This window comes from Camelus ferus, chromosome 10 (genome assembly GCF_009834535.1).
Source record: "Camelus ferus isolate YT-003-E chromosome 10, BCGSAC_Cfer_1.0, whole genome shotgun sequence".
Lineage (NCBI taxonomy): Eukaryota > Metazoa > Chordata > Mammalia > Artiodactyla > Camelidae > Camelus > Camelus ferus.
Window position 1 is genome coordinate 46627695 of NC_045705.1, and position 8427 is coordinate 46636121.

Sequence of the window (8427 nt, forward strand, 5' to 3'; positions counted from 1 at the left end):
TGCATCTGTTTAAGTGGTGCTGTAAAATATTAACCAGTGATATGGAAAATGTTCCTTGTACCCTAGTAGATAAAAGAAAATTGCAAAACAGGCTGGCACCTGGAGGTTCTCAATGAATGTTTAAATCCACATACAAAGTGGTACTATCACCCTCCTCATTTTCTTGGTAAGGAAACTGACTTGCCTAAAGGTCACACAGAATTTTGGATCTGGGTCTTTTTTAAGAATCCAGTGTGTTTCTCACCATCCTCATGTTTCTGTTATTTAAAAAAATAGAGAAGTAAGACATTCTGTAATCAATGGCTTACTGCTCTGTTTAGAGCAAAAAAGACAAATGAGGCAGAGAGACCTGGTTGACACACACTTTACTGTTTCTATAACTCTTTACAGTTAGTAAAGTGCTTTAAAGCGTATACAACTTTTTCCTGAGTTTAAAAAGAATTCATATTCATTATATAATCAGGAAAGTAGAGGAAAGTCCAGAGAAGGAATAAATATTTATAATTCCTCAGGGATAATGACTGTTAACACTGTTGCTTCCTGTCTTTTCTCACTGCAGATATATTATAAATTTTGTAAGCTTGGGATCATGTTGTACATAGGGTTTTGATTCTCGCTTCTTTCACTAATCTGTTACAGACCATTCTCCCTATCAGAAATATGTTCTTTTCCAACGTGGCTTCCAACGGCTGTACAGTGTCTGGTTTTTATGAGTGATTCGGCATTGTTGGACGTTAGGTGGTTACTGATTTTTTCATTACTATGAATGATGCTGTTATAAACACCCTTGTCTTTATGAACATCTGGTTGTTTTGTCAGGATAAATTCTTAGGAGAGTCATTGATGGGTCCCAGGCTATCTCCCTGTGGTAATGCACTCTTCACTTACATTTTCTCTTTTGAAAGAAAACCCTGATGCTCATACAGGAGGGGCTATTGTCCTCATTGTACACATTGGAAGCTGAGGTTTGTAAAAGTTGCAGTTTGCTCAAGATGAGAAACTACTTTGGAATGATACAGAGAATTGCTTCAATCCATTGAGTCTGAGGGCGTAGAGTAGGAGATGGGTCCAGATTCATCAGTTTTGTTGTGTTATTCAGATTTCCTAGACATTCCACTTTCCGTAACTTCTGCTAATATCCTGGGTCTGTCCTCTGGCCCACCTTAGAAGAAGTCTTCCTTTCAGTATTTCAGGAAGCTCCCTTGTGGCTCTAAGCTTTCCCTTTTCCAAATTAAATCATTCTTGTTCTTTTATGAAACATGGTTTTTCACAAACATACTGTCTTTGATGCCACTCTGGGCATATTCCACTTCGTCTGTAATCCTCTTAAAGTGTGTGTGGTAGTCAGCTCTTCAGGTTGGAAGTGACAGAAACCCAATTCAAAGTAGTTTAAACAGGAAAGGAAATATATTGGCTCCAGTAATTGGAAACTTCAAGGGTAGATCTGACCTGGCCTTGGCACTGTTGAACCCCAGTGCCCAGAGGGCATTTTGATGGTTTTGTTCTCTCTCCTTTCAGTGCTGCTAACCCCCTTGTCAGAGAGATGCTCACGCGCTCAAGATCTATAGGCCACTTCTTAGAGAAGATTCTGATTGGCCTTGCTGGGATCAGGGGCCCACCCTGGGGCGGCACGTTCTGGTTGCTGGGGAGGCATGGCTTTCTGTAGTGAAGGGATGCCTGTGAGCAGTGCAAGCCCATCACGCTGTGATATGTAGAATGAACAGTGTGCCAGGTGGCCTCTGGCCAGCTCAGAAGAGAGAGGGATCATCAGCTCTCTTTTTCTCAACATTACACTTCTATTAGTGTTGCCTAAAATCAGAATAGGGTCCCTTTGACTAATCGTATTACATCAAGGACGGCTGCTCAGCGTGTCTCTCCCCTCTTGTGCTGCCTCTGCTGGGAGACTTTGGACTCAATATGAGGCTTTCAGCTCATCCCTGTAGATTCCCCATGGCTGTACTGGGTGTAGAGAATCGGCCTGTTGAGATCCTTTAGCCCTAATTCTGTCACTGGTCTCCCTCCCGGCTCAGTGCTCTCTGCAGTCAGGTGATAAGATGTGAGTGACGTTTGGTGAGGGGTGAGGGAGAGATGAGGGAGTAGATAGCTCCATGCAGTCATCTGCATCAAAAGAGCCAGAATCTTCTCCTGCCTTCCCCTTTCCCAAACCTCTAAAGTTTCCTTTCCATGGCCCATGTGGTCAGCCTTCTGGGTTCATGGTGTGTCACAGGTCACCAGGAAGGGCATCGGCAGTCTGCTTTTCTGCTGAGGCCCCAAATGGACTTCAGTTGAAGTAGGAAGGCTCTAAGTTAGACATTAATCACTTCTTGTCATGGGTGGGTAGGGGAGGCATTCTAGAGAAAGTGGCAGGTCCCTTTCCAGAGGCTGTCAGGTACCAGCAGGTTCCTGAGAAGTCTGCGGTGCTGTAGGGTGGCTAGCAGGGGATTGGAAGTCACTAAGAGCCTTGTTAGGGTTGCAGGTCGAGCGTGCCAGCCTTGGCATACGGGCATTCTTGGTAGCGAGGAGGGTGGCATGGGTGTGCCGGATGGCTTTTGGCCTCCATCATTCTATTGAAGACTCCAAACTGTGTTGTTCAGCTGCAAAAACAGTTTTCTTCCTTTGCTAGCAAGAAGCACAAAGCGGCCCTTGAGAGAGGGTGGGTGGGCGTGGGGCAGTGCTGGCAGTGTGTCACACTCATCTGATGCAGCACAGGGTGAACCACCCAGATGGCCTGGCTGGAGCAGAGCTGGACAGCAGCCCGTGGAAGAGCCCTGGGGAACTGAGGGCAGTGGCGGGAGCCTTGCCCTGGAAGGCCCCAGACCACAGGCGATGGCGGGGGGAGGCCTGATCTAGGCACCGGCTTGCCTGTGAGTTGGGCAGGAATGAGACTGGAGAGTGGTCTTCTCTGCGTGGCCCGGTGGGTCTGCTGGAGCCTCATGTGTGCTGTGTGTGCATCTCTGTGTCCAGATCTGAGTCTGGGAGCAGTTTCCCTAGGGGTCGCTGGGGAGGAGATGGAGGCATGTTAGTTTGCTGAGGAGCATTGGGGGTGCCTGAGGCCTCCTCACCTTGTGCTGACTTTGCCAAACCACTCAGTACTTTGGCAGCCTGTCCTCTTGATCTCCAGATGACTTCCTGTGGGTAGAGCCTGGTAGCTGTCTATTTTCTCTGCCTGCGCCTGATCCCTGTTGGACTTTGGATTTTGGCTTGGGCTGAATGAGGTTCTGTCTGCTTGTCTTCTGTCTCTGCCTTTCCCTCTCATCCCCACTTTTCTCTCCCCTTTCTTATCTGCCTCACTTCTTTCCTCTTTTCCTGCATGCCCCGAGCCCCGTTCCACCCTGAGGGAGGTTGGGGGTTGGTTAGACAGGGAACAGCATCCTCATATTTAGATGAGCCCCTCTTCCTGCCAGGTTGGTCCAAAGGAGGACCTCAAGTCCAGTGCTGTGACTGACGGCTGAGGGGGTGGGGGTTGAGGCAGCAGGCTGGCAAGTCTGTGTGTCTAAGGCAAATGCCTAAATCACTGTGGTAGCTGGAGGGCACAAGACAAATGCTTGTCTGGGTCTCATTCTGGGCTCCTGGCCTGTGATGCCAGAGGGACCCAGTTTGGAGCGTGCCTGTGCGTTGGAGAAGGTGAGTTAGTGGAGGGAGGCAAGCAGAAGTGAGAGGTGATGGGCTGCTTTCTCCTGGCAGGAGGCGACTTACGTCCACATCATGGCTTGTAAAGAGTGGGCCGCAGGTGTGGAGGGCCTCGTGACTTTAAGCAGAGCTGTTTTCTCCCTTCCCCAGCCTGGTGGAGCCATACATGAGTATCTCTTCAGTGCTTGTCCTTGATCAGCACTGCCCAGACTTCAGACACCCAGCCGAGGGTCAATTTAAATTGTCCAGATTTTCCCTTATTTCTGCCATTGGAGGGCAGATGCCAGTTTGGGGAAATCCTGTGGGAGGAAGCGGGGTGCTAGTTGAGATTTGCCCTAATGAAATGTGCTCTAGGCTGTTCTTGGGGGTTGCTGGAGAAATTATATTTTAATGGGAATGTTCTTTTCTAATCTTTAACTAGCAAAGCCACAGAAGTGTTTGCAGTTAATGATGTACCTAGTGAGTTGTTGAGCTGAAGTTTAACAGCCAGTTTAAAAAACAAGGTAGGGAGTTTAAAAAATAGGACATTGAGAGCATGCGTGTCCTGGAATGATTTCAGTGTTTCTGTTGGGATAAGTGGAGGAGGGTTTCAGTGGTCCTGTTATGGTGGTGGCCTTTCCAGGAGGCCCTGATACCAGGCTCCCTGTCCCAGAAAAGTAATCTACTGGGCAGCCCGTTTGTAGATAAACCATGTCATCACTTTGTAAAGCCGCAGAGCTGGGGCAGCTCTTTCCCTGGTGGGGTGCCTAGTGAAGATGGCTGCAGCAGGAAAGGGAGCCCCAAAATTGTGATGTGGGCAGATGTCCAGGCACACAACAGTGATACAACCCTCATGGCTGAACAGGGGTGGGGCTGACCCAAGGAATAAAGCAGAGAGTCTGGAATCTGAGATGACAGAGTTCTTTCGCAGAGTTTGCTTTGGAAAAGAGAAGAGGTTTAAAAAACATCTCTGAATGGAACATTTAGGGAAACTGAAACAGAGGCTCCTCTTGGAGTCCAAGGGGTGTGTGTTACTGCAGGAGATTGGTACCTTTTGTTAGAGGACCTGGATCTCAGGCCCTCCCTAGCTTAGGCTTCCAGTTTCATGTTCACACCCTGGCTGGTGACTCCAGGTGTCCCTGCGCCCTGCTCACTCTCTCTGGTGCCCTGGTGGGCTCGTGGTTCAGTGTGGTACCTGGAAATGAGCTCAGACAGTGGACTCTGCCTGGCTCGTGCCTGCATCCTTCAAGCTGTCCCACACCAGTGGTTGCTCAGTGGATGTTTGTGGAATGCCTGGGGTGCTTAATTACAGCGGTGTGCACAGTACACATGTGCACACACCACGCCTCCAGTCCTGTCCCTGAGTTTGCCCTCACTCTTCCAGCTCCATCTGGAGTTCTTTTTTTGGGTCTTGTGTGTCCTCACTCCTGCTTGTTTTATTAGAACACCTAGTGTATGCCAGGCAGGCATTGCGCTAATGCTTTATGTCAACTGACTCATCTGCTGCCCATAGCCACCTACAAAGTAGATGCTAGTATTATAATGTTGCCATTTCACAGATGAGAAAGTCAAGGTCAGGAGGTTAATTTGCCGTGTCTGCTAATGGTGATACTGCTGCTCACCCATGGGAATCTCTGATTCAAAAGCTGAGTTCTTAACTTCTGGGCTACAAACCTCCCTTTTCTGGGCTTTGAGCTGGAGTGGAGTGAGTACCTTGGGGGGAAAAAACACTGCGCATTCTCCCCTCCCTTGTGTTCCACTGCCTCTCACTTCCACCTGGAGTAGGAGCTCCCTAAAGATGAGTTGGCAGTAGGAAGGTGTCAGGCTCTGAGGGGATGGGATGGTGGGTTTTGTGAGTTTATTTACCCCTTTGTCATGATGATTGCTGTTGGTACAATATACTGTACAAGTCAGGAAGGAAAAAAGGCAACAAAGGAGGGATTGGTCTAAGGTAGGAGTCTTCAAACTTTTTGGATCATGTATATTCCATTAATAAGTTAGCGTGTACATACATATACTCATTTATAAATTATATTCATAAACTGCTGTGCTAATATACCTGTAAGACACACACACACACACACACACACACACATATGCTTAAAAGGATGACGTAAAAATAAACATGAAGAGATGTTCTAATGTTTTCTTTCTGAACTGCAGAGGGTCATCTTGAGTACCTCAGGGTTGAGTGCCCACTTTAGAGACCCCTGGGTCCCTCCAGTTACTGGACGAGTGCTCTGCTACTGTAGTCCAGTGCCCTGGGACGGAGGGTGTATCTAGCTGGACCTTCCATTTTTAGGCGCTCTGATTTTCAGAAGCAGGCAGGCCCAGCCCTTCCAGCTCTCATGGTTTTTGCTTAGAATTTTACCAAATTGCCTAGAACCAACAGGGAAACTCTCCTAGCTGCTGCTCTGGCTGCAGCCCTTTGATGTTTCTCCTGAGCCCCTCAGTCAATCCCAACAGCTTGCCGACATCCTCGGGTACAAGGGAAAGGCTGTGTTCTGGGGCTTGGGTATAGCCCAAAGATTGGTGAGGATGTGAAGAAATTGGAACTCTTGTACATTGCTGCTGGGAATGTAAACTGGTGCAACCACTGTGGAAAACAGTTTGGTGTTTTTTCAAAAACCTAAACAGAATTACCATATGATTCAGCAATTCTCTTCTCTTCAATACCCAAAGGAATTGAAGGCAGGGGCTCGAACAGATACTTGTACACCAGTGTTCATTGCAGCATTATTTATGGTAGCCCCAAAGCAGAAATAACCTAAGTGTCTGTCTAAATAGATGAATGGGTAAACAAAATATGGCATATATACAACGGACTATAAATCAGCCATAAAAAGAAATGAAATTCTGTTAAACGCTACAACATGAGTGAACCTTGACATGATGCTGCCAGACACAAAAGGACAAGTCCTGTATGATTCTGCTTATATGGGGTACCTAAGATAGATACATACAAATACATAGAAGCAGAAAGATTAGAGGTTACCAGGGGCTGGGGGGAGAGGGAGTGGGGAGTTATTGCTAAATGAATGATTATAATGTTTCTGTTTGGGGTCATGAAAGAGTTTTAGAAATAAATGATGGTGATGGTTATGCAACATTGTGAATATAATAAAATAAGTAAAGACTTTTTTTTTAAGAAAAGACTCTTTTTTTCAAAAAAGAAGAAGCAAGGAGAGGAGGCGGGGGCGCTGGGGTGAAAAGACAGGCAGTTAATTCTTTTGTCTGAATGTGTTACAGCTGCCAATCAGATGCCAGGCTGTCCCTTTCCCTGTGGGCACCTGCGCCTGCCTGGCATTAGGGCCACTAGAATGGGACACCTGTGGCCGCACCCTGGCCATTCTGAGCAGCTGTACAAGTAGCTCTTCAGGCCCCCCAGGGGACTGGTCATCAAGATTTAGGCCATGAAGTAGGGACATTTGTCCCCCTTCTTTGCCCTGTCCCCAGTCAGCTGATGACAGCTCTGGTACTGCAGCTCAGTACCCTGTGATCGAGGGCACACCTTTCTGGATGTTCCATTGTCAGCTCTCAGATTTTCAGAAGCAGGTAATCGTTTTCCTCTGAGGGCTGGAATCATGAAGTAGGGCAGACAGGTTTCTTTGGAGTTAAATTTAGGGCTTAGAATCCAGGGGTGGCTGAGAGAAGCTGTATTTAACAATTACCCCACCACCAAAAAAAAAAAAATGTCCTAAATTAAGCAAGGTACATGGAATGTGAAGATACCTCAACCAAACTGGAACATGTACCTCTAAAAATAAAAGATGCTGAAATCTGGAAAATACCAAATATGGCTGCTTGGTCAGGTGCTCACTTCTCTGCTTTTCTATTTTTAGCATCCCCTGTCCCAGGACTGCAGCTGGACAGGGACGACGTCACCCTTGTCCCGGAGGACTGGATTGTGTACACGGCCTTGCCTTTAATGGTGTGTGGTCCCTGGGGTGGGGAGTGGAGGCTGCCTGTTCTACAGATGGGGAGGCAGAAGCTAAGAGGGGCCTTGGCCACTGTCCCCTGGGGTCACGGTAGCTATCCCATTCCTCATTACCCTCTTTCCCAGAATGTCTGTTGTAGCCCTTGGGTCTCCTGGGGAGGGCTGCCTTTAACTCAGAAATACCCTTGATGCCACCTTGTTCCAAAGCCTCCAGCAGCCAAGTGCCACATCTCGGGCACTTGATTTTTCTTGCTGCTCCTGGGCAGACTAGGGTGCACGAGAGGGTCTTAGAAACACAGGTTTAAGGAGATTGCCCAAAGACCACATCAAGGTGCCTGTTCCCACAGGTAGAACTTGAGTTTGCGGGAAAGAGGACTTCCCGTTGTTTTAGGGAGTGAGTGTTCCACAGAGACAGCAGTAATAATGGTGAAAGATACTGGGCACTTACTGCATGTTGGGCCTGGCTCAGGGGTCTTTATGCAGACAGCCTCACAGCCCCATGAGGTGAGTACTGTGATCATGCCCATTTAGAGTGAGAAAACTGAGGCTAAGTTTCCTAAGAGGTAAAGATGGTATTTGAACCCGTGCAGTCTGTGCACCTAGCTACACTTGAGTCAGTCATTTCTGTCAAAGCCGCAGGGCTGTCTCACTCCTGAGGCCCAGTGTCAGGACTCAGGGCTTTGCTGCTCTTCCCACGGCCTCCTGTTTCGGGGAAAAGGATAGAATAAAAGTTGCCCTGCTCTCGCCCTCATTAATTCCCCTTCTGGGGTGGGGATGATGTGAGCCTGACTTTGACATACAGGCTTCTGCTTTCTGCATTTGCATTTAGTCAGACCCACCACGGACATCCTTATCAAGCACTACTGTGTGCCAGGCCCTGT

At 47.8% G+C, this 8427-nt stretch overlaps 1 protein-coding gene across 3 annotated transcripts in view; it reads left to right on the plus strand.

The window, feature by feature from the left end:
• The window catches only part of PLEKHA7 (pleckstrin homology domain containing A7), a 190515-nt gene that overhangs the window by 32825 nt on the left and 149263 nt on the right, over positions 1-8427 (plus strand). The window lies entirely within an intron of this gene.